The sequence below is a fragment of the Macrobrachium nipponense genome, chromosome 5, assembly GCF_015104395.2.
Source record: "Macrobrachium nipponense isolate FS-2020 chromosome 5, ASM1510439v2, whole genome shotgun sequence".
NCBI classification, from domain to species: domain Eukaryota; kingdom Metazoa; phylum Arthropoda; class Malacostraca; order Decapoda; family Palaemonidae; genus Macrobrachium; species Macrobrachium nipponense.
This window is the reverse complement of record NC_061107.1, coordinates 109345590-109368726: the sequence shown is the minus strand read 5'-3', so window position 1 is coordinate 109368726 and position 23137 is coordinate 109345590. Positions and strand designations below refer to the sequence as shown.

The window sequence follows — 23137 nt, the reverse complement described above, 5'->3', positions numbered from 1 at the left end:
GCTCGGGTAAGGGAGGCAGAGGTAAGCGTTCCTTTCGTGGGAGAGGATCGGGAGGCCCCTTTAACAGGGGAAAGCACTTCAGAGGAGGCCGAGGCGGTTATCAGAACCAATGAAGAACTTCAGGTAGGAGGGAGGCTGTTCCACTTTTCGCCACCGGTGGCAACTTCAGCGAATGGGCTCAGAGCATAGTGTCGAAAGGCCTGGGTTGGAGCTGGTTGACGAACCCACCTCCATCCAGACCTTTCCGTCAACTTCCTTCCAAGGAATTGACAGAGATACGCAGAGGACCTCCTTCAGAAGGAGCTATAGTGAGAGTCAAGAGGTTAATAAAATTTCAAGGTCGCTTGTTCAGCGTGCCAAAGAAAGGCTCACAAAAAGAAGAGTAATTTTAGACTTGTCCCGCTTAAACTTAGCCATCCGCTGCGACAAGTTCAAGATGCTCACGATCTCACAGGTGCGGACCTTACTTCCCCGTGGGGCCGTCACCACCTCTATCGATCTTACAGACGGCCTACTATCATATCCCTATTGCAAGACACTTCGTCCATATCTGGGTTTCAAGATAGGAGAACCAGACATTCTCCTTCAAGGTAGTTCCCTTCGGACTCAACGTGGGCACCCAGGGTGTTCACGAAACTAGCGGAAGTGGTAGTGCAACAACTCAGATCACAAGGGATTATGGTAGTAGCGTATCTCGACGATTGGTTGATCTGGGCGCCAACAGTCGAGGAATGCAACAGAGCCACACTGAAAGTGATTCAGTTCCTGGAATATCTAGGCTTCAAGATAAACAGGACCAAGTCAAGACTCACTCCAGAGTCAGACTTTCAGTGGCTGGGCATTCAATGGAATCTATCCTCCCATACTCTGTCGATTCCATCAACCAAAAAGGAAAGAAATAGCGAAGTCAGTCAAGCAATTTCTAAGTCACAAACTGGCGTCAAGGAGAGCTCAGGAGAGGATCCTGGGTTCTCTCCAGTTTGCATCAGTGACAAACGTCTTAATGAAAGCCAAACTGAAGGACCTAAGCCAGAATCTGGCGCTCACGAGCAAATGTCAGGTCCAGGGACAAACTATCCTCAGTCCCTCTGATTCTAAAGAATCGACTTCAGCCGTGGCGAAAGTCAAGATTTGTCAGTGTCAGTACCACCTTCAGTTCCCTCCACCAGGGATACCATCCACACAGACGCGTCCTTAAGCGGTTGGGGAGGGTATTCCCAGGTCCCAAAAGGTTCAAGGAAACTTGGTCACCTCAGTTCAGTCAGTTCCATATAAAACGTACTGGAGGCAATGCAGTATTCTTGACTCTAAAAAGGTTGCGCCCACCAAAGTACTCCACATAAAGCTAGTTCTGGACAGCGCAGTGGTAGTACATTGTATAAACAGAGGATGGCTCCAAGTCACGTCATCTAAATCATGTGATGGTAGCCACCCTCTTCTCCCTGGCAGACAAGTTCAGTTGGCATCTCTCCTACTCACATAGCTGGAGTGAGAAACGTCATAGCAGACGCGTTATCCCGATCAGTACCCCTAGAGTCGGAATGGTCACTGGACAACAGTTCGTTCCAATGGATCCTTCAAAGAGTTCCCAGGGCTACAGGTGGATCTCTTCGCATCCCAAGCGAATCACAAACTCCCCTGTTATGTAGCCCCCAACCTGGACCCTCTGGCCTATGCCACGGACGCCCACGCCCTGGCTCTGGACTGGAACAACTGGAAGAAGATTTATGTCTTTCCTCCAGTGAATCTTCTCATGACGTGTTAAAAACAAACTCAGGACGTTCAAGGGTCAAGTGGCTCTAGTAGCCCCAGACTGGCCGAAAGAGCAATTGGTATCCCCTAATTCTGGAGCTGGGGCCTTCGTCCTCTTCGGATCCCCAATCCCAGGCTCTCCCAGTCAGTACAAACGAAGACTGTGTTCGCTTCCTCAGGGATTCTCAAAACCCTAACTTTATGGATTTCATGAAGTTTGCGGCAAAAAGAGATGCGAATATATTGACCCTCAGAATATTCTCTTCTTGGAATCCGATAAAAGGGATTCAACTTTGAGACAGTATGATGCTGCTGTCAAAAAGTTAGCAATCTTCCTGAGAGAATCTGATATTAGAATCATGACAGTTAATTCAGCTATATTTTCCTTTTTCAGATCCTTATTTGAAAAAGGTTTAGCAGCTAGCACGATTACGACAAACAGTCAGCCTTGAAAAAGATATTTCAATTTGGGTTCAACATAGACTTGACGGATTCCTACTTCTCGTCTATTCCTAAGGCATGTGCTAGACTTAGACCTTCTGTAAGGCCTACGTCAGTTTCATGGTTCTTAAACGATGTTCTAAAACTGGCTTCAGAAACCGATAATGACACATGCTCGTTTTAATGCTCTTAAGAAAAACCCTATTTTTATTAAGCTTAGCTTCAGGAGCAAGAATTTCAGAACGTCGGCTCTATCCAGAGATCCGGATCATATTCAATTCCTTCCCACAGGGGAAGTACTACTTTCTCCGGAACGTAGCTTTTTAGCAAAGAATGAAGATCCTTTGATGAGGTGGGAACCTTGGAAGGTACTACCCCTTCCACAAGATGTATCTCTTTGCCCAGTTACAACCTTACGAGCCTTTCTGTCCAGGACCTCCTCATCCTCATCGGGTCCCCTCTTTAAGATGGGAAAAAAGGTGGAACTTTATCCATTAAAGGCATCAGGCAACAAATCCTGTACTTTATTAAGCAAGCCAATCCTGACTCTTTCCCGAAAGCACATGATGTCAGGGCAGTAGCCACCTCAATTAATTATTTCCAACACATGAACTTCGATGAGTTGAAAAAGTATACCGATGGAAATCGCCGACAGTGTTCAAACGCCATTACCTTAAGTCCTTGGAAGCTCTGAAAATTTCAGCAGTAGCAGCGGGAACATAGTTTCCCCTGATTCTAGTTAATTTGTAGTAGAAGATTCAGTCCTCCTTTCTACCTGCTTCACCCAACAGTTCGTCTATTCCTACCGTGTTCATTTACATTCACCTGGTGTCTTAGCTGCTTTGATGATGATGTAGTGGGTGCCCCTTATTTTTTTTTTTTGCTAGGGACACTCACAGATGATTATGGATTTTGATCTCATGGATGTTTACCCCCTTATTTTTATGCTAGGGGATACATCTTAATTATAATGGTTACGGGTTTTGTATATTAAGTCATATGCATTCCTTACATATTATCATTGTTGTTTAATTTGTTCATTTTTAATTGCTGTTATATATTTTGATACATGCCTTTACACAGATACTATTTTGTTACATGTAAGCCAATTTACCTCTGTACATATGTAAATTACCTTATGATAAGAAACATGTTTAGAATTAAGGGTAATTTAAGCATATTTCTATTTTGTATCACTGTGTATTTGTATCTTTTTAGCAATTATATTCTTTTTTATATTTACTTTATTTTTTTTTTTTTATTTGAGACCTATTCTGTTTTATTTTGTTTCTTTTGTTACAATCTTGTGCTATTTCTCTGGTACGATTTTCGCGCAGCGACACGAGCTGAGCCCAGAAAAGGGATTTTGACGTAAGGAAAAATCTATTTCTGGGCGATTGGCTCGTGTCGCCAGCGAAATCCCACCCTACCCATCCCTTCGCCCAAGATTGTCTGCTAACTTCAGGATGGCCACTAGAGGCGCAGCAGTCGGCAGCATGGGATGGAGTAGTAGTAGTACGAGCTGCTCACTCTGTGGGTCGGCTCTCCTCATGGAGGGTTTTTGTTGTGGGAGATTTCTATTGGTATTTGGCTCGTGGTAGTGGTCTCACTCGCCTAGTGTTCATACCGACACCCTCTTGGAGGGTGAGCGAGTCAGTTATACTGACCTTTTTCTTTATTTTATTTATTCTCTGGTATGTGTTAGTACATTTACCCTAGAAATAATAGATTAAAGGATATTTCGCTGGCGACACGAGCCAATCGCCCAGAAATAGATTTTTCCTTACGTCAAAATCCCTTTAGTAGTACTTACCCAATATAATTATAATAGAACCCACCTTCCTCCCCACACATGGATACTATCTCATTGGGTGGAGGACAAACAAAATTGAGGTATTTTCATGTAGTTGTTCGTCTTCCCTCACAAAAAAGTGAGAGGAGCTTGTACACCTACTGGACACAGGAAGAAGTTTTTAACCATTAATTTTGGGAATTCAAGCTGCTGTCAGGTAGAAACTACAGCTGTATAATAATTACTGGGTAAGTTACACTAATAAAACTTTTATTTCATTATAAGAATATCATTTTTGTACATGAACTTCCCTGACAGATATATACTTAGCTATAGTCTCCGACGTTCCCGACAGAATTTCAAATCTCGCGGCACACGCGACAGGTAGGTCAGGTGGTCTACCTTACCCGCCGCTGGGTGGCGGATGTACGAACCACTCCCGTAAGCTTGTCAGATTTTTCTCTGTCGCGGGAACGAGTAACACCTGTTGTCGGTTCCTCTCGATAGTTTTTTGCGATTCTCGCTTGCCTGGAGTTTAATTTGGACTTCTTTTGGTGGACGTATTCGCTTTGTTTGGCTTGGCATACGCTGATTGTGGACCGGTTTGATTTTGAGTTTGATTTTCTTTAACGATGTCTGATCTAGAATCGGTAGTTAAAACTTCGGTTTTGTTTAGGGTTTGCGTGAATGAAGGATGTAAGGTGAGGTTGCCGAAAGCTTCGGTAGACCCCCACACGGTTTGCATGAAATGCAGGGGGAATGAATGTTGCTTTTGCTAACCCTTGTAATGAATGTAAGGGATTGAATGAAGAAGAATATAAGGCTCTCTCTTCTTATGTTAGGAAGTTGGAACGTGATAGAGTGCGTAAGGCTTCCTCTAGAAGTTCTAGCAGATCTAGAATGAGTGAGTTGGATGTGGATCCTAATAGTACTTACGTAGAATTAGAACCTTCTTCCCAGTTGCAGCCCCCGGCTCCCCGCACCGAAGCCGAAGATTCGCCTTCGGAGGCGGCAGCTCTGAAAGCCAAGAATCGTTCTATGGATCAGAAGATTCGTCAGTGGAAGGTAAGGAGAGTGTTAGTGATCAGTGCAGTGTCCCCAGTGTTGTGGAGGTGCGTCTGACCGGCTCCTTAGTGCCTCTAGGCTAGACCTCTTCCAGACTCCCAGTTCCATGGAGTAGAAAGTCGAAAGACGCACGGAGGGCTAGGGAGAGCCCCCACCGGTCAGGCGCCCCTCGGCAGATCCTGAAGTACGCTCCCAGGCTGCCTCGGATCGCTACAAGAAGGAGCTCCTACGCCAATGCTTCTCCTCTTCGTCGTCTCCCTCTCCGAAGAGAGGTTGGAACTCCCCGGATGCTCGCGCCGTTGAAGAGGGCTTGGAAGGCTCCCTGCAGTCCTTTGGCTTCTAGTCCGGAGGTTTTCCCCCGGAAGAATCGTCGGTGGAGGCGAAGAAACCCAAGAAATCCTGTGATCGTTCTTCTTCTCGCGCTCCGCGCTCGGCGCCTGCTTCCGAGGAAGAAACAAGAAGATTCTCCTACGAGAGTACTCGCGGGACTTCAAGCTCAGATCACGGCGCTAGCAGACTCTCTAGCAGTTAGATCACGTAGGAAGAAGGACGTTTCTCTTCCGATCAAGAGATCTAGGCGCCGCTCTTCAGAGATCGTTCTCCTTCATATGGGGAGGTTTCGTATGAAGGTGGGGGCTCGCATGAGCGCCCTCGCTCGAGGTGAGCGCCCTCGCTCGCGTGAGCGCCCTCGCTCGCCTGGCTCTCTTTCGATTTCAAGACGCCAAAACATCGGTAGGACGCTCTATGGAGAAAGAAGTTTTTTCTCCAGATTGGATCCCGCTTCGGTAAGCGCACTGCACCTGCTCATCACGCGATTTCTTCAACTCTCCCTCGCGTGAAACTTCTCCTCAGCAGCCTCAAGATTATAGAAGGCGCCCTTATACAAGTAGGCGTTCTTCTTCCAGATGTCACTTCTCCTCGAGTGTCGGATCGTGACTTCTCTCCTGACAGGCATCTAGAGTCTGGTAGGAGTCGTGTGCATGATAGACGACCTACTGTTAGCCGTCCCCCGCAAGGTAGGCGCCAAGAGCCTACTGCACATAGATCTCCTAGTAGGCGCTCGTCTCTTTAAGGCGTCATACTCCTGATTATTCTCCTAGGGGCAGACAACAAGAGTCTTTCAGCGCCCTTCTCCGTGTAGGCGCTCTCTCCCGCTTCTAAGCGCACTTCTCCTGACCGTTTGTCTCTTGGTAGGCACCAGGAATCCCGGAAGCGCCCTTCTCCAAGTATGCGCTCGTTAGTTTTTGAAGCGCCCTTCTCCTGAATGTTACCCTCTTGTTAGACGTCAAGAGTCTCGCAAGCAGCCTTCTCCTAGTAGGCGCATTTCGCCTTCCAGTCGGACTTCCGTTGATCGTACGCAACTGGACAGGTATGGAGAGCCGCGCAAGCGCTCTGCTCTCGATAGGCGCTCTTCTCCTGGCAGCCGCTCGCCTCAGGATAGGCGCATAGAGTATAGTAGGCGCTCGCCTCCTCGTAAGCGCCCTGTGGATGTTTCCGAGGATTCTCGGAGTAGGAGCCCTACCTCTCCTTCGCTGAGATTCCGTATACCTCGAAGAGGGAGTCTCATCGTAGACTTCCCAGATCTTCTCATCGTTCTCCAGTGGATGTGAACTCTTCTAAGAGAGGGCGTTCTCCAACCTCTCGCTCAACTCCTGCTAGGATCCCTTCGTCACATAAGGATCTTCCGCGCTCGCCTCGAGAAGACGTCCTAGAAGGTTCGGATGAGGAACCGAACACTTCTGCTGCTGTCTCTTCTTACAAGAAGCTTACAGAGCTACTTTTACAAGTTTTTGGGGATTCCCTTACGCCTACGGCTCCTCCTTCTCCTCACTCACTTTTTTCAACGGCGAAGACAGCGAAGAGTTCTTCTTGTGTGAGGATGAAGCCAACTCTTTCTATGAAGAACGGCACTGAGGAGTTTTGGTTCCTGGATGGCTTCCAAAGAAGAAGCGGGGAAAACGATGTTCGCTTTTCCTCCTTCGAAGTTATCAGGACGCGCTGGTTTCTGGTACGAAACAGGAGAGCCCTTAGGATTGGGTCTACCGTCTTCGGCTGATTCGGATTTTTCGGCACTGGTAGATTCGACAAGGAGAACTGCCCTTAACTCTGCTAAGACGACTTGGGCAATGAATGAATTGGATCATTTGCTCAAAGGTATGTTTAGAGTGCTAGAAGTATTTAACTTCCTTGATTGGTCGTTGGGAGTCCTAGCCAAGAAAATTGAAGTGCCAGAGTCAATTTCGCCAGAAGATCTTATGTGTGTTTTGTCTTGTATGGACAAGTCGGTAAGAGACGGAGCGAGTGAAATCGCCTCCCTTTATGGGGCCGGGATCGTGAAGAAGAGGTCGGTTTATTGTTCCTTCTTAACGAAGTCGGTCTCCCATGCTCAGAGGTCTTCTTTGCTGTTTGCTCCTCTGTCTACTCAGTTGTTCCCGAAACATCGAGTGCAGGACATTTCGAGGTCACTTTTCGGCCAAAGCCACCCAGGACCTTTTGGCACAGTCGGCAAGAAAAAACCTCGCCCTTCCTTCCCTACCAATGCTAAGAAGGAAAAGGCAAGTGTTTCGAGAACCCTTTTCGAGGGGCATCTTCATCAAGAACCTCTACGTTTAGAGGTCGTAGACCTTCAAGAAGGGGTAAGACTTTCGCCAAGTCTGTTAAAGCCCCCAAATAACTTGCAAGTCCTTCAATCAACGGTGGGCGCCAGACTCTTAGAGTTTGCAGAAGTCTGGTCCCAAAAAGGGGCGGATCCTTGGACCCTTTCTATTTTGAGGAGAGGTTACCTCATCCCTTTCGTCGAAAGACCTCCCTTGAGGCGGCCATCCCAAGGGAACTGACGGCCAGGTACAGAGACCCCATCATGAATCAAGCTCTCCATCTAGCAGTAGATCAGATGCTGGAGAAGGGGGCTATCGAACTAGTGACAGACCATCATTCATCGGGCTTCTACAACCGCCTTTTCCTAGTTCCGAAGTCCTCAGGTGGGATGGAGACCGGTGTTGGATGTAAGCGCCCTGAACTTCTTCGTAGAAAAGAAGAAGTTCACGATGGAAACGCCTTCATCAGTGCTGGCAGCACTTCGTCCAGGGGGACTGGATGGTTTCCTTGGATTTTCAGGACGCTTACTTCCACGTACCGATCCATCCTTCCTCGAGGAAGTTTTCTCAGATTCATGATGGGGGGGAAAATTTTTCAGTTCAGGGCTCTGTGTTTCGGCCTCTCGACGGCCCCTCAAGTGTTCACGGGGATTTTGAGGAATGTGGCTCAATGGCTTCATTTGAAAGGGGTGAGGATATCCATGTACCTCGACAATTGGCTAATAAGGGCCAATTCAGAAGATCGTTGTTTGAAGGACTTACAAGTAACTTTAGAATTGACGAAGGCTTTGGGACTTCTCGTCAATTTTCAAGAAGTCATCACTAATTCCCGAGCAAGAGTGTGTGATCTCGGGATACAGATGAACTCTCTGAGTTTTCGGGCTTTTCCCTCGCAGGAAAGGATAGCCCGAGGATTCGACGAGAGTAACAACCTTCTTAGGGAAAGAAGTATGCACAGTGAGGGAGTGGATGAGTCTGCTGGGGACGCTCTCCTCTCTGGAGCAATTCGTTTCCCTAGGAAGGTTGCACCTGAGACCACTCCAATTCTTTCTTCATCGGAATTGGAGTCGTCGTTCTCAGGATTTGACGTTCTCCCTGTCGTTATCCCAGGACATCAAGAAACATCTCTTATGGTGGACAGATCCCAACCTCTTTGCGAAGGGACTGTCTCTTCAATCACAGACCCCCAACCTGGTGTTGTTCTCCGACGCGTCGGTACATGGGGTGGGGTGCAACTCTGGGAACCAGCGAAGTGTCAGGTACCTGGGTGGGGGTGGGGGACCAGGTAGCCTGGCACATCAACAGAAAGGAGTTGATGGCTGTGTGGTTGGCTCTGAAGGCTTTCGAGCCCAAAGTCAGAAGATCGGTAGTGCAGGTCAACGCGGACAAACACTACAGCTCTGGCATACATCAGGAAACAGGGGGGACGCATTCCTTCTCCCTGTACGAGACAGCAAGAGACATTCTTCTGTGGGCAGAAGAAAGAGGAATCAAGCTTCTCCACCAGGTTCGTGCAGGGAGAAAGGAATGTAAGAGCAGATCTCCTCAGCAGGAAAGATCAGGTCCTTCCCACAGAGTGGACCCTTCATCTGGATGTATGCCAGAGCCTGTGGAGTTATGGGGCAGGCCACATAGACCTCTTTGCCACGTCAAAGAACAAGAGGCTGGATCCTTACTGCTCTCCGATATCAGATCCAGAGGCAGTAGCAATAGATGTCTTCTTCTAGACTGGAACGGACTCGACGTCTACGCGTTTCCCCCCCTTCAAGATCCTGGGGCTAACCATCAAGAAGTTCGTAGAGTCCGATTCAACGAGAATGACCTTAATCGCTCCCTTTTGGCCGGCCCAAGAATGGTTCACAGAGGTACTGGAATGGTTGGTGGACCTTCCAAGATCGTCCCGCTAAGGAGCGATCTACTCAGACAACCCCACTTCGACAGGTACCACAAAAATCTCCTCGCTCTCAGTCTGACTGGTTTCAGACTGTCCAAAGTTTGGTCAGAGCGAAAGGCTTTTCAGCAACAGCTGCTAAAGCAATCGCAAGAGCGAGGGAGACTTCCACCTTGCGTGTATACCAGTCAAAGTGGGATGTCTTCAGACGTTGGTGCAAGAGGAAGAACATTTCCTCTTCCAGTACCTCTGTGACCCAAATTGCGGATTTCCTTATTTTCCTCAAGAAGAATGTCATCTGGTTGTGTCAACTATTAAGGGATACCGCAGTATGTTGGCGGCGGTATTTCGGCATAGAGGCTTAATATATCCGATGATAAGGACCTGCATTGATCTTATTAGATCATTTGAAACCATTAAGCGTCCTCATGTAGTACCGAACTGGAATCTAGACGTAGTCCTACAATTCCTTGGATCGTCTAGATTCGAACCTCCTGGCTTACCCTCTTTCAAGGATTTGACGAAGAAGGCTTATCTTCCTTTTGGCCCTAGCTACAGCTAACGAGAGTGAGTGAGCTCCAAGCTATTGAGGGCAATGTAGGGTTTAAGGAAGATTCTATGGTGTGTTCATTTCTTCCAAGTTTCCTGGCAAAGAATGAAAACCCATCACGCCCTTGGCCCAGGAGCTTTGAAGTTCGTAGTTTATCTTTTCTAGTAGGGGAAGAGCCTGAAAGAACTCTTTGCCCTATGAGAATTATGAAGTATTTCCTTAAGAGGAAGGAACAACTTAAGGCTAATCAAGATGTGCTTTGGTGCTCCGTAAAGGACCCCACTCGGCCCATGTCGAAGAATGCTCTTTCCTTTTTTCTGAGAAGCCTATTACAGAGGCACATGTTGCCTGTAGGAAGATCATTTTAGACTACTGAAAGTGAAAGCTCACGAGGTGAGAGCCATCGCAACTTCGCTTGCATTCAGAAAAAATATGTCTGTGCGGAACTTGATGGAGGCGACTTTTTGGAGATGCCAATCGGTTTTTCGCAAACCACTACCTACGTGATGTTAAAAAATCACATATGATAAATGCTTCGCCTTTGGGTCCCTTTCGTATCGGCGGATTCGGTGCTGGGGCAGGGAGCTGAAACTTATCCTGTGTAAATTTTTTATATGTTACCTATATTTATATTGTTGTTTTTGTTTGTTGTCTGAAGAGGTTGCAGGAGGCACCTCTTTTTGTCATAATATTAACCCTTTGTATTTTGGTTAGGTGGTCTGGTGGGTTTTGGCTCCTTGGCAGAGGTAGTGGTAAGGATCTGTTAGGTAAGCGGACAAGGTCCCTCTAACAGCATCCGACTTGGATTCTACCACAATAGGGGATCACATATCCCAGTGGTAGATCCGAGAGTCTTTCAGCATCAGGTCACGTCCTAGCTGTAGCTCTCCAGGCAATGCAGACTCAGAGATAGTATCTATGAAGTCTTCATCCTGAAAAGGTGAGAACCAAGGTTTTTATATCCTACAACATTAGTTGTTTCCCGTCTTACCTGTATTATTGAGCTGTCTCTTACCCTCCACCAAGGGTGCCAATCAGCTAAGTATATATCTGTCAGGGAAGTTCATGTACAAAAATGATATTGTTAAACTACAATAAAGTTTTGTACATACTTACCTGGCAGATATATACGATTAATGGCCCACCCAGCCTCCCCTCAGGAGACAGGTGGAAGAGAAAAATCTGACAAGCTTACGGGAGTGGTTCGTACATCCGCCACCCAGCGGCGGGTAAGGTAGACCACCTGACCTACCTGTCGCGTGTGCCGCGAGATTTGAAATTCTGTCGGGAACGTCGGAGACTATAGCTAAGTATATATCTGCCAGGTAAGTATGTACAAAACTTTATTGTAGTTTAACAATATCATTTTTGAGCTGCTGCTTTAGAGTAAAAACTTATAGCTATGCAATTATTTGTTAAGTATGTATATAAAAAATCTCATTTTGTAATAAAAAGGTCATTCGTTTTTCACCTCGACTTAGAGAGGGGGCCACATGTCCAAGTGCCCCTCCCCCTTGCTGGTGCTACTGCCTGAAAATACCTGTTTAACATATTTAAGGATTCTCGTGTTCTATGACAGTAACACTACATACTAGATAAAATAAAAGAAATTATGTGATTAATCAAGTAAAGAAATGACAAAACAAGTGTCATTGGCTAAAGTTATTGTTGTCATTAGAAAAGGGATAGATTTGGGTGGTTTATTAGAAAAATATAATTTGAAAAGTACTGCACAATAGACGTTACCATTTCTTGCGTTTCAATGGTAATGAACACAGATAAATTTATAAAGCCTGAAAACATTACAAAGCCACTGATAAAGATGCATCCTAACTTAAATTTAAGTGCCAGCTCCTTAACTTGCTGGGGTCTAAAACCCTCTTCTTTCTAACCTAACCTGACCTATAGTGCCATAGAAGATATACTACTAGTCAAATACAGGGATGCATAATAGCATAACTTAAACTTACCTGGTTGATGTCCCTTGACTCTTTCACCTAACCCTAGGTATTTGAGTAAAAAAAGGGATGCATCCTTACGTAACCAACTCTAACCTAGGGTTCTCCTGGACTTGTAAATTTAGCTCACCTTGAGCATCATAAAAATTGATATTTATTAAACTTAGCTTTCCACACTGGGCTTAAAGTGGTTCATGGGTGCCCACTCAGTCTCCCCCCATAACATTGCACATAGCATAATCCTGACCTATTTCTGATCCTGGTAATTGGCTCTTTCAGCCAAGGTTGCTTTTATAGAGATGAAGCATTTATCATTGAAAGAGATTAGCTTACTTTCAAGCCAATTGTTTTTTATTTTTGTTTTACATCTGCAGTATTAAGTGAGAATATCATAGCACAATGTTACGGTTACTTTTGTTATATACTTTGAATACAAACCATTGCTTTGTATTTAAAAGATTCATCAGCACAAGCTAGATTTTGGAATTAAGACTTTGGTAACAAGGTGATTAACTGGTGGTAGGTGGTTGAATGTAGTGGAAATCCTAATTGCTTGCCAGACAGCACTTTTTCTTCAGAAAGTGTGCTTGATGAAGGTGGTTGAGTAACTGTTCTACAATGGTCCCCCCGTATTCGCGGGGAATGTGTACCAGACCCCCCATGGATAGTTAGAACCTGCGAATAGTTGGAACCCCTATAAAAAAGCTGAAAACAGCCTATTTTGTTCGTTAAAACCCAAGAAAACCCCACTAAAAAATTTTTATACTTGATTTTGTAATAGTTTTTATCACAAAAGTGCATTTTATAATAAAATTGATAAAATAAAAAAAAACAGGAATTTGTGGATATTTCTCATAGAAAAATACCGCGAATATGCGAATTTTCCGCTAATAATGCGGGGAAACGTTCCAGAGAGAAATCCGCGAATGTGTGAATCCGCGAATATGGAGGGTCCACTGTATATCCTCTTTGTTAATGGATCCCCATGTATTTTGTTCTTTCAGGGGTAGATCTTGCAGCGCTGAATTGGCTTGTTAGGAATTTTTTAGTTGAGCATCTTCAAAACGGAGGATGGTTGACATAGTGTTCGGGGATATCATCAGGGGAACTCTCCCCCTCTGATTCATTTAAAGTTTTTCTTCCTGGACTCCCCCACCTCTCCCCCTCCTCTACTTCTACAAATTATTTTTTCATACAATCAACTTACCTGTCAGATATATACATAGCTAAGACTCCGTCGTCCCCGACAGAAATTCAAATTTCGCGCCACTCGCTACAGGTAGGTCAGGTGATCTACCGCCTGCCCTGGGTGGCAGACTAGGAACCATCCCCGTTTTCTATCATATTTTCTCTGTCGCCGGTGGTATCAACATTGTTGTTATTACCTCCTGACTTGGATTCTTTTTTCAACATTTGATCAACGTTTTTTTCGACTTTTGGTGACGTATTTGGATCGTGTTTTGGCATTCGCTACTGTGGACTGTTTTTGGAATAACTCTTTTGGATTTTTCTCAGGATGTCTGATTCTAATTTGTGAGTGAGAATGTGTGTGAATGTAGGCTGCAGGGTGAGGATACCGAAAGCTTCGGTTGATCCTCACACTGTATGCCGTAAATGTAGGGGTGCAGTGTTCTGCTACTAACACTTGTAAGGAATGCGAGAGTTTGAATGGCAGAAGAATGGAAGACTTTGACTTCTTATTTGAAGAAGTTAGAGAGGGATAGAGTTAGAAGACTGAAAGGTGTGAATTCAAGGCCTATTGAGCCTTTAAATAATAATTCTAACCCTACTTCTGGAGAATCTCCCTATAAATCTCATTCTCAGAGTGTCTTTTCGGATTCGGCCAATCGGAAATCGCCAATCTGAAAAGCGACGATTCGAGACATGAAGTCCAAGATGGCGGACTCGAAAGGTAAGGCTAGTGATAGTGAAATTTTAGTGAAGTGAGCCCTATCAGTGTTGTGGAGGGGGCGTTTGATCGTCCCTGCTGGCGCTCCCAGGCCTAGACCTCTTCCAAGCTCACATGCCCAGAGGAAGAAGGAAAGTCGAAAGCCTTAAGGAGGTCGGAGGGAATCCCCAACGGTCAGACGTCCCTTCAGCTAGCTTTGCTTCATGGCAGCCAGCTCAAGGGCGCTATAGAAAAAGCGTCCTTCGCGAGTGTTTCTCGTCCTCTCCCTCTCCCTCACCTAAACGAGGGTGGAAGGAGTCGACCTTATCGAGACCGCTGAAGCGTCATATGAAGCAAGACATTGATTCTAGCCCGGAGCGCTTCTCGGATGACGCCCCGTCTGCTATTAAGAAGGCGAAGGGGCGTCAACGTCACCTGACGCTTATGAGGAAGTACCCCATCATGCTTCTTCCCCCGCCCCGAGTGATAACGAAGGGCGTCAGGCGCTAGACGTAGGAGAAGCGTCAGGAAGATCATTATGGCGGTGCAAGAACAACTATCATCTCTTGTGGGAGTTTTAGCGCCCCCGTCGGAAGGACGTGACGCTTCCTATTAAGAAGTCTCGTCCCTCTCGCACCTGCTCGAAGACGTCTTTTTAGAAGTGAAGCGTCAAATCAAGAGGATCTTAGACGTGACGCTCCGTCCAAGATTGTGACGCCGAGTAGGAAGCCCTTAGAAAGCGAAGCGTCTTCCGGACGCGAAGCGTCTTCTAAACGTCAACAAGAGACGTCATACATGACGCTCGGAGAGCGGGAAGCGTCATACATGACGTCTTCTAAAGCGCGAGAGAAGCCGCAGGTTGTGACGGCTTCCAAGTCGATCAGAATGGGAAAAAGGAAAGACTTTCATTCCCTTAGCCCCTCTCCGATCAGGAGTTTGTCTCCCCCAGAAGAGGAACATTCTGAAAGGAGAACAGAAACTCAGGATTATCACGAGTTCGAACGAAACTCGGAGGATGACGATATTGGAAGAGAGGGCTTGTCCAACTATAAGGTGTTGACAACCATGCTTCTGGAGGAATACGGAGACGAGTTGACTCCGGCTGCTCCTCCTTCTCCGCGCTCGCTCTTTTCGAGTGCGAAGGCGAAGAAGACTTCGTCTTTTCTGAAGATGAAGCCCACCATCTCGATGAAGCGGGCTTTACACGCCTTAGACGCCTGGATGAAGTCGAAGAAAGACTTAACCAGGACAGTATTTTGCATGCCTCCAGCAAGGTTAGCTGGGAAAAGAGGCATATGGTACAAGACGGGGGAGGAGATGGGTATCGCTCTCCCTTCTACTACAGAGGCAGACTTTTCAACGTTAGTTGACGCTTCAAGGCGTCCTAGTCTTAATTCTGCCCGCATAACTTGGAGTATTTCGGAACTGGATCATCTCCTCAAGGGACTTTTCCATGTATTGGAAGTATTCAACTTCTTAGATTGGTCCCTTGGGGTGATGTCCAAGAAAGCTCACGATTCGCATGGGAATCGAACCTGAAGCCCTGTTATGCATTTTGGTCGTGCATCGACAAAGCAGTACAGGATGGATCTTTGGAAGTCTCTGCATTATTTGGAGCAGGGCTTTTGAAGAAAAGGACAGTGTATGGCGCCTTCTTAACAAAGGCAGTCTCGCATGCGCAGAGGGCAGCTCTGCTATATGCTCCTCTTTCGGACTATTTGTTTCCTTCGAAGTTAGTGAAGGACGTAGCTCACTCTTTAACTGAGAAGGCGACACAGGATCTTCTGACGCAGTCAGCTAGGAAGAAGAACCTGCTTTAGTGTCGGACAAGAAAGAACCTAGCACTTCTAGGCAGCCCTTTCGAGGTGTCCGATCTCCAGACCTCCCGCAAGAAGGAAGGCTCCAGAGAGAAGAGGTAGGTCCGCCTTTCGTCCCTTTAAAAAGGGCAAATGAAACATTTCTCCTCCAAACACCAGTAGGTGCCAGGCTCCTGGAATTCGTGGAAGCCTGGACACTGATAGACGCAGACGCGTCTTCACTAAAGATCTTAAGGAAGGGATATCGTATCCCTTTCCTGAATACTCCGCCCCTAAACGTCTATACCAAGGGAACTATCAGCCAAGTACAAGGATCCTGTGCTGAGGGATACTCTTCGATCAATGGTGGAACAAATGTGGGACAAGATTGCAGTAGAGCTAGTACTGGATCAAAACTCCCCGGGGTTTTACAATCGCCTTTTTCTAGTGGCGAAAGCCTCGGGAGGCTGGAGACCAGTACTAGACGTCAGCGCTCTGAACAAATTTGTTCAGAAGGAGAAGTTCTCCATGGAGACTTCTGCTTCAGTCCTAGCGTCATTACGACAAGGAGATTGGATGGTGTCTCTAGATCTCCAAGACGCCTACTTTCACGTCCCGATCCACCCTTCATCGAAGAAGTACCTCCGTTTCATGACGGGGGAAGGATCTTTCAGTTCAGAGCCTTGTGTTTCGGCCTGTCCCACAGCTCCTCAGGTCTTCACAAGCCTGATGAGGAATGTGGCGAGATTTCTTCATCTCCAAGGAGTGAATGTCTCGATGTACCTAGACGACTGCTCATCAGGACCAGATCGGAGAGACAGTGTTTGGAGGACCTAAAGTTAACTCTAGATTTGACCAAGGCGTTGGGATTGCTTGTGAACCTCGAGAAGTCTCAGATGACCCCCAGACAAGACCTAGTCTATCTGGGGATTCGGATGGATTCTCGGGGTTTTCGAGTTTTTCCTTCGCAAGAGAGAACCGAAAAAGGTTGAGGATAATCTCTCTCTTCTTAGAGAAAACAGCAAACGTCAGTGAGGGAATGGTTGAGCCTTCTGGGGACGCTTCCTCGCTGGAACAATTCTTCCCTCTCGGAAGACTTCATATCCGTCCACTTCAATTCTTCCTCAAGAAGTCTTGGAGCTGGAAAAACGGACAACTGTCGGACGTTTTCCCCATTCCCAGTGGAGGTAAAGGCACACCTACAGTGGTGGTTGCTGCCTCTGGGAAGAGAACAAAGGGGTCTCTCTAAGATCAAAGAAACCCAGACCTAGTGTTGTTCTCCGACGCGTCGGAGACGGGTTGGGGAGCGACATTAGGCTCGGAGGAAGTGTCAGGCACCTGGGAACCAGCACAGGTGTCCTGGCACATAAATTGCAAAGAGCTCTTCGCCGTTCACCCTGGCTTTGAAGAGCCTAGAACCTCTGGTGAGAGACAAGGTAGTACAAGTAACGTGGACAACACCACCGCACTTGCCTACATTCGGAAACAGGGAGGGACTCACTCCTCGTTCCTTTACGAACTCACGAGGGACCTATTACTTTGGACGTCTCACAGGAACATCTCCCTGCTGACAAGGTTCGTACAGGGAGTAAGGAATGTGAGGGCGGACAGGCTCAGCAGGAGGAACCAGGTCCTTCATACAGAATGGACTCTGCACGAGGAAGTATGTCGCGATCTCTGGTCTCTGTGGGGAACTCCTCACGTGGATCTATTCGCAACATATATTTCAAAAAGGCTCCCAGTGTTTTGCTCGGTCGTGGAAGACCCAAGAGCAATTATGGTAGACGCCTTCCTGCTAAACTGGTCTCTAGTGGACGTGTACGCTTTTCCCCCATTCAAAATCCTGGGGTTGTTAGTAATTGAAAAAGTTTTGTGGCGTCAAAAGAGACGAGATGACTTTAATAGCCCCCTTTTGGCCGGCCCAGGAATGGTTCACGGAGGTGGTAGAGTGGATCGTAGACTTTCCAAGATCCCTACCAGGAAGGACGGATCTTCTCAAACAACCACACTTCAAGAGGTACCATCAAAACAAACCTCCCCGCTCTCGCTCTGACTGCCTTTCGACTATCGAAAGACTTGTCAGAGCGAGAGGCTTTTCTCGCGAAGTGGCAAGCGCGATCGCGAGAGCTCGCAGAACCTCCACTTCGAAAGTATACCAGTCGAAGTGGGAGGTCTTTAGAAGGTGGTGTAGAGCCAAGAAGTTGTCCTCCTCCTCTACCTCTATAGCGGAAATTGCTGATTTCTTGCTATTCCTGAGAGTAAAATCGCATCTAGCCGTATCCACAATAAAGGGATACAGGAGTATGCTCTCGGCTGTATTCATGGAACAGAGGTTTAGATCTGGCAAATACAAAGATCTCCACGATCTCATAAGATCTTTTGAGACGTCAAAGTCTAAAGAGCCAGTACCTCCGAACTGGAATTTGGACGTAGTCCTCAAATATCTGTCTTCGGATAGATTTGAACCTCCTCATCAGGCCTCATTTAGAGACGTAACTAGAAAATGCCTATTTCTTTTATCGTTAGCAACGGCAAAAAGAATTAGTGAGTTACAAGCTCTGCAGGATAAAGTAGGATTCAAGGAAGACTCGGCGATTTGCTCGTTTAAAACTCTGTTTTTAGCGAAAAACGAGAATCCCACGAATCCCTGGCCTAGGTCATTCGAAATCAAAGGAATGTCTAGTCTCGTAGGCAGAGAAGCAGAGAGGTCTCTATGCCTGTTAGAGCTCTGAAGTTCTATCTTCAGAGGAAACGTCAGTTGGGAGGCTCTAGACAAGGTCTTTGGTGCGCGGTCAAAGACCCCACAAGACTGATGTCAAAGAACGCTCTAGCGTTCTTTGTAAGGAACGTCATTACGGACGCTCACAAGGTCTGTCCGGACGAACAATTACAACTTCTGAGAGTAAAAGCTCATGAAGTTACGAGCGTTGCGACGTCTCTCTCGTTTTATAAGAATATGTCACTTAAAAACACATATTAGATACGACATATTGGAGATGCAACTCGGTATTTGCATCTCATTACTTGAAAGACGTGCGTGTGACGTATGAAGAAGTGCTTTTTCTCTAGGTCCTATCGTATCGGCAGATACGATTCTGGGTACGGGAGCCGACACCAATCCTTAGAATGTATATACTGTTCTTCTGTTTGGATATGGTCGAGAATCTCTTCGAACAATGGAGGATTCAGGCTCGCACGGGCGGCCGTCTATGTTGTTCATAAGAGAATTCTCGTCATATCCAATTAGTTGAGTATAATTTTTTTTTGAAAAATTATGTATGTGTGCGTAGTGGTTTTGAGTTACGGTTGTTGTGACGAGTTCGGGGATAACTCGTAACAATCCTTAGTTCTAACACATGGTTAGGATCAGGTGGTCGGGATTGGTTGTGTGCTCCTTCATAAGGTGTTATTGTCATATAAGTGGATCAGCACCCATTGACAAAGTCCTTTTAGGCTCTGCTGAGTAAGTGGGTAAGACCCCCCATCGGCAGACCCACAAGAACTCTTGGCCATAGATCACATATCTCGCTAAAGTTTCTTGAGGTGATGCAGACTACTGGGCAAACACCACCAAGTCTACCACCTATCAGGTAGGAACCAAGGTTTTATTTATACCTACAACATATGTTGTTTACCTGTCTATTCCATATAGTAGCTGTCTCTTACCCTCCACCGAAGGGTGCCAATCAGCTATGTATATATCTGAGGTAAGTTGATTGTATGAAAATGATATTGTTATGTTTACAATAAAGTTTCATACATACTTACCTGGCAGATATATACAATTAAAGGCCCACCCAGCCTCCCCGCAGGAGACAGGTGGAAGAGAGAAATATGATAGAAAAACGGGGATGGTTCCTAGTCCTGCCACCCAGGGCAGGCCGGTAGATCACCTGACCTACCTGTAGCGAGTGGCGCGAAATTTGAATTTCTGTCGGGGACGACGGAGTCTTAGCTATGTATATATCTGCCAGGTAAGTATGTATGAAACTTTATTGTAACATAACAATATCATTTTTGCCTAGTCTGTGTGGGGTAAATGTGGTAAGGTTGGGGGGCAAGCTCGCACTTCACACAGTGATGAGCAAGTTGCTAGCCAAAGGCAGAAACCACACCTAACATAGGGATATCAGTAAACTGGTAGGAGCTGGATCCCCAGTTAGAAGGAAGAGTATGTAATTGGTTATGTTGATACAGAAGGCAGTCTTCCTGCCAAACTTTAGCATCAGACCAGTTCAGGAAACTAGTACATTTATGTCACAACAGGTAACCAGCCAGCTCAGGTTTGGCAATTAATGTTTGGTCACTTTACATCCTTGGAGAAACTCATTGTGCATGAACACCCCATCCATCTGCTTTCTTGAGTTGGCAACTAAAGCAGCTTTGCGTGGCCTCAAGCAAGCTACTCTCCTAGTTCGTGCCCATGAATGGGGATGTAAAGGAGGACCTAACAGGATGGCTAGACACAGAAAACTTCTTGCGGGGATTTCCCTGAATTCCCAATTTTTGGAGATGCTTCTGTTCTCAGACACATTTAAGGAGGGATGGACCACACACCTGGGAGGTCAGTCTACCTCAAGTGTATGGACATAGGATGAACCTCATTTGTTACATCAGCATTTGCAAATGTGAGTGGCTCTTCTAGGTCTGCAAAAAGAGCAAGACTTTCTGCTCCTCCTCAATCTCTTCATTTCCTTCCTTCCTCATCTTCCTCTGCCCTTCCTTTCTCCTGTAAGTAGGAAGCCATCTCACAGGAGATCCCACTGGGTTTCACCTTCTGGTGGACTGTTTGTCATGGTAAGGTTGCCATAAGTTCTTGAGTATGATTAGGAATATGGGTCCTTTAGCTCCTTCTTTGGCCAGAGGGCTGCCCAAGACTCTTCCTTTTACTTCAGGAAAGGAATGTACTGTAGTATAGAATTGGCAATACCTCTTATTTGGCAAGTGCAACATTTCTGAATTGTGCTTGTGAGGACTGGGGATTCATGTCAGGGTTTCTCACCTTTCTGATGTACTTATAGATTACAGTATTATTTAGTGTTACTGTTTCCAGAGACATTAGTTTGGAGCACCGTTGTTATTTCTCAGTTTGAGAATGTTGTACATGACATATTGATAAAGCATGCAAAAAGATTTTATAGTAAAGGTTTAGGTTTCTTCATAACTTTTTAGCTAAAATAAATTATATTAGAAATGAATGCTGCAGTTTGTAAGGAATCATAGTATTGTACTATAATTGTTATAAATGTACCTGTATACAAGAAGCTGAAGTCCACTTTAGATGTAGCTCATTTAAGCTGAACAAATTATTTTGTTTGGCAGTGATTCAACAGTGGTTCGACTGCTATGGCATATTACTTGTTTAAAATTTTTAGGGTTTGTCTTTAAGCTAAGACCTGTTGCTGGATAATCATGTTATGCAATGTAATTTGAAATATGAACTGTTACTTTTCTCTTTATCTTACAGATGACGGCGATTGGGTCAACAAGTAGTTTCCAGAAAAAGGGGAGGCCTAAAGCCCCTTCAATACCTGGGACACGCACATCCATTCACAATGCCCAACTCTTAGTTTCTACTGGAATACCCTCCTTGGATTATTTACTGGGTGGTGGACTGCAGTAGGCTCAGTTCTTCTTCTAGCAAGATACTTATGATGTATACAGCAAGTTATTTCTGAAGTATTTTCTAGCCGAAGGTGTAGTAAATAAACATTTGCTAACTGTGGCTAGTTTGGATATTAATCCTACAAGTATCACAGAGAACCTACCAGCACCTACAGATACTGACCCTATCGATATTTCTGAATCATCGTCTGATAAAGAAATGACAATTGCTTGGAGGTACCAGAATAAAAAGTCACCCATGTCTTCATTAGACTACAGCAGGTTTGGACATGATTATGATCTAACAAAAGTGATCTCTAATGAAATTATTTCTGCTGTTGATATAGAGCTGTGGGATGCAAGTTGTATTCAAGTAACCAATCAGGATCTTTTGGTAATGGAATTCTGGTCGTTGCTGAAGTTTATACCAAAACGAATTGAGGTTTCCCACCTTTCCACTCAGTCCAGTACTCCACAAATGTGATGCGTCTTGGATTGCATTCCTTAGGGTCACCTCTTGGGGAAGTGAGTTTTGGGAAAAGCGAGAAAGAACATCGGTGGCAAAATTTAACAGGATTTTTCTATTTGCTTAGAGCCTTAGTAAGAAACTCATTTAGTGTGTGTATGATATCTGTTCCTTCACATCTCTTTGTTGATCCTGCTTTGATATTTAGAATAAGAGCTATGTGATTATGCAGTAAGGTTGGAATCATTTCAAGGTTCAGATAAAGAAACTAACCCAGTTTTCAAAGATTATCATGGACTCTTTCATATTGAAAAACTGGCCACCATTAATAGTTTAGTCCCAACCATTCTAGATTCTACAGACTGGGTGTTCAAGTTAAAGAGACGTAAACTAACAATTGAGAGACTTCATCTACCTCCAGAGTTGTCAGAAACTGTAAACAGAAGCCAGGAGGATCCTGTTGGGAAGACCAGCAGTCCTGCATGCATGGGAGGTGCACTTCCTAGAAATTTAGATTTTTAGGACATTTTATGTAAGATTTAGATTTAATCAGTGTTATGTATTTCACAACAAATCAATTAAATTTTAAACCACTGTTATTCCTTTACATGTAAGTTGCAGAAATTGTAATATTTTTCTTGTTATTATGTCATCTAATACTGGAATAAGAAAAAAACAAACACGTTTGCAATTATTTTTAAATGGGAGACAAGTATAATTTTAAAAGCTGAAACAGCATTTTCTGTAGTAAGGAACAATTGAAAAAGCAACAGTGACTAATTACTGTATTTAGTAGTCAATTTATGTTTCTTGATAATTCGTGGAATACCTTATAGTTTTTGAAAAATATTTATTTCTATGTAACTACCTAGTAGACCCAACTATGACTACAGTACTGTGAGGAAGATGACCTGCAATGTGATACAGGTCATAGCCTTCAGTAGCATATTAAATTGCATAAACTAGTAAGTAGTATGAGCATTTTTGCCCATGCATACATTATATCATTTAGGCATGTAAAGGTGGAGTGATTTTAAGTCCATATGAAATATTTCTTGTTTTATGCTTAATATAATTGGTGAACAGCCATATAGATGAAGTACTTACCATAGATACAACTGGGTCATTTATAATGCAAGTGAGTAATCCATGATGAAACGTTCATGTTCACCTACCAATAGCAAGTTACTCTACTCTTCTTGTGTACATTCATCTTTGGAAGCAAACATCTGTTATGTCTTTTTTCATCATAATGAATTTGAATGTTCAACAGTTTATGACTGGTGTGAATAGAAAGTAATTTCCTAACTGTAATGTATTTCTTTCTTATTTTATTT

The 23137-nt window shown here is 45.1% G+C and overlaps 1 pseudogene; it reads left to right on the top strand.

Moving 5' to 3' along the window:
- Positions 1-22335, top strand: part of LOC135215140 (elongator complex protein 4-like) — a 31281-nt pseudogene extending 8946 nt beyond the window's left edge.
- The last annotated feature ends 802 nt before the right edge of the window (positions 22336-23137 follow it).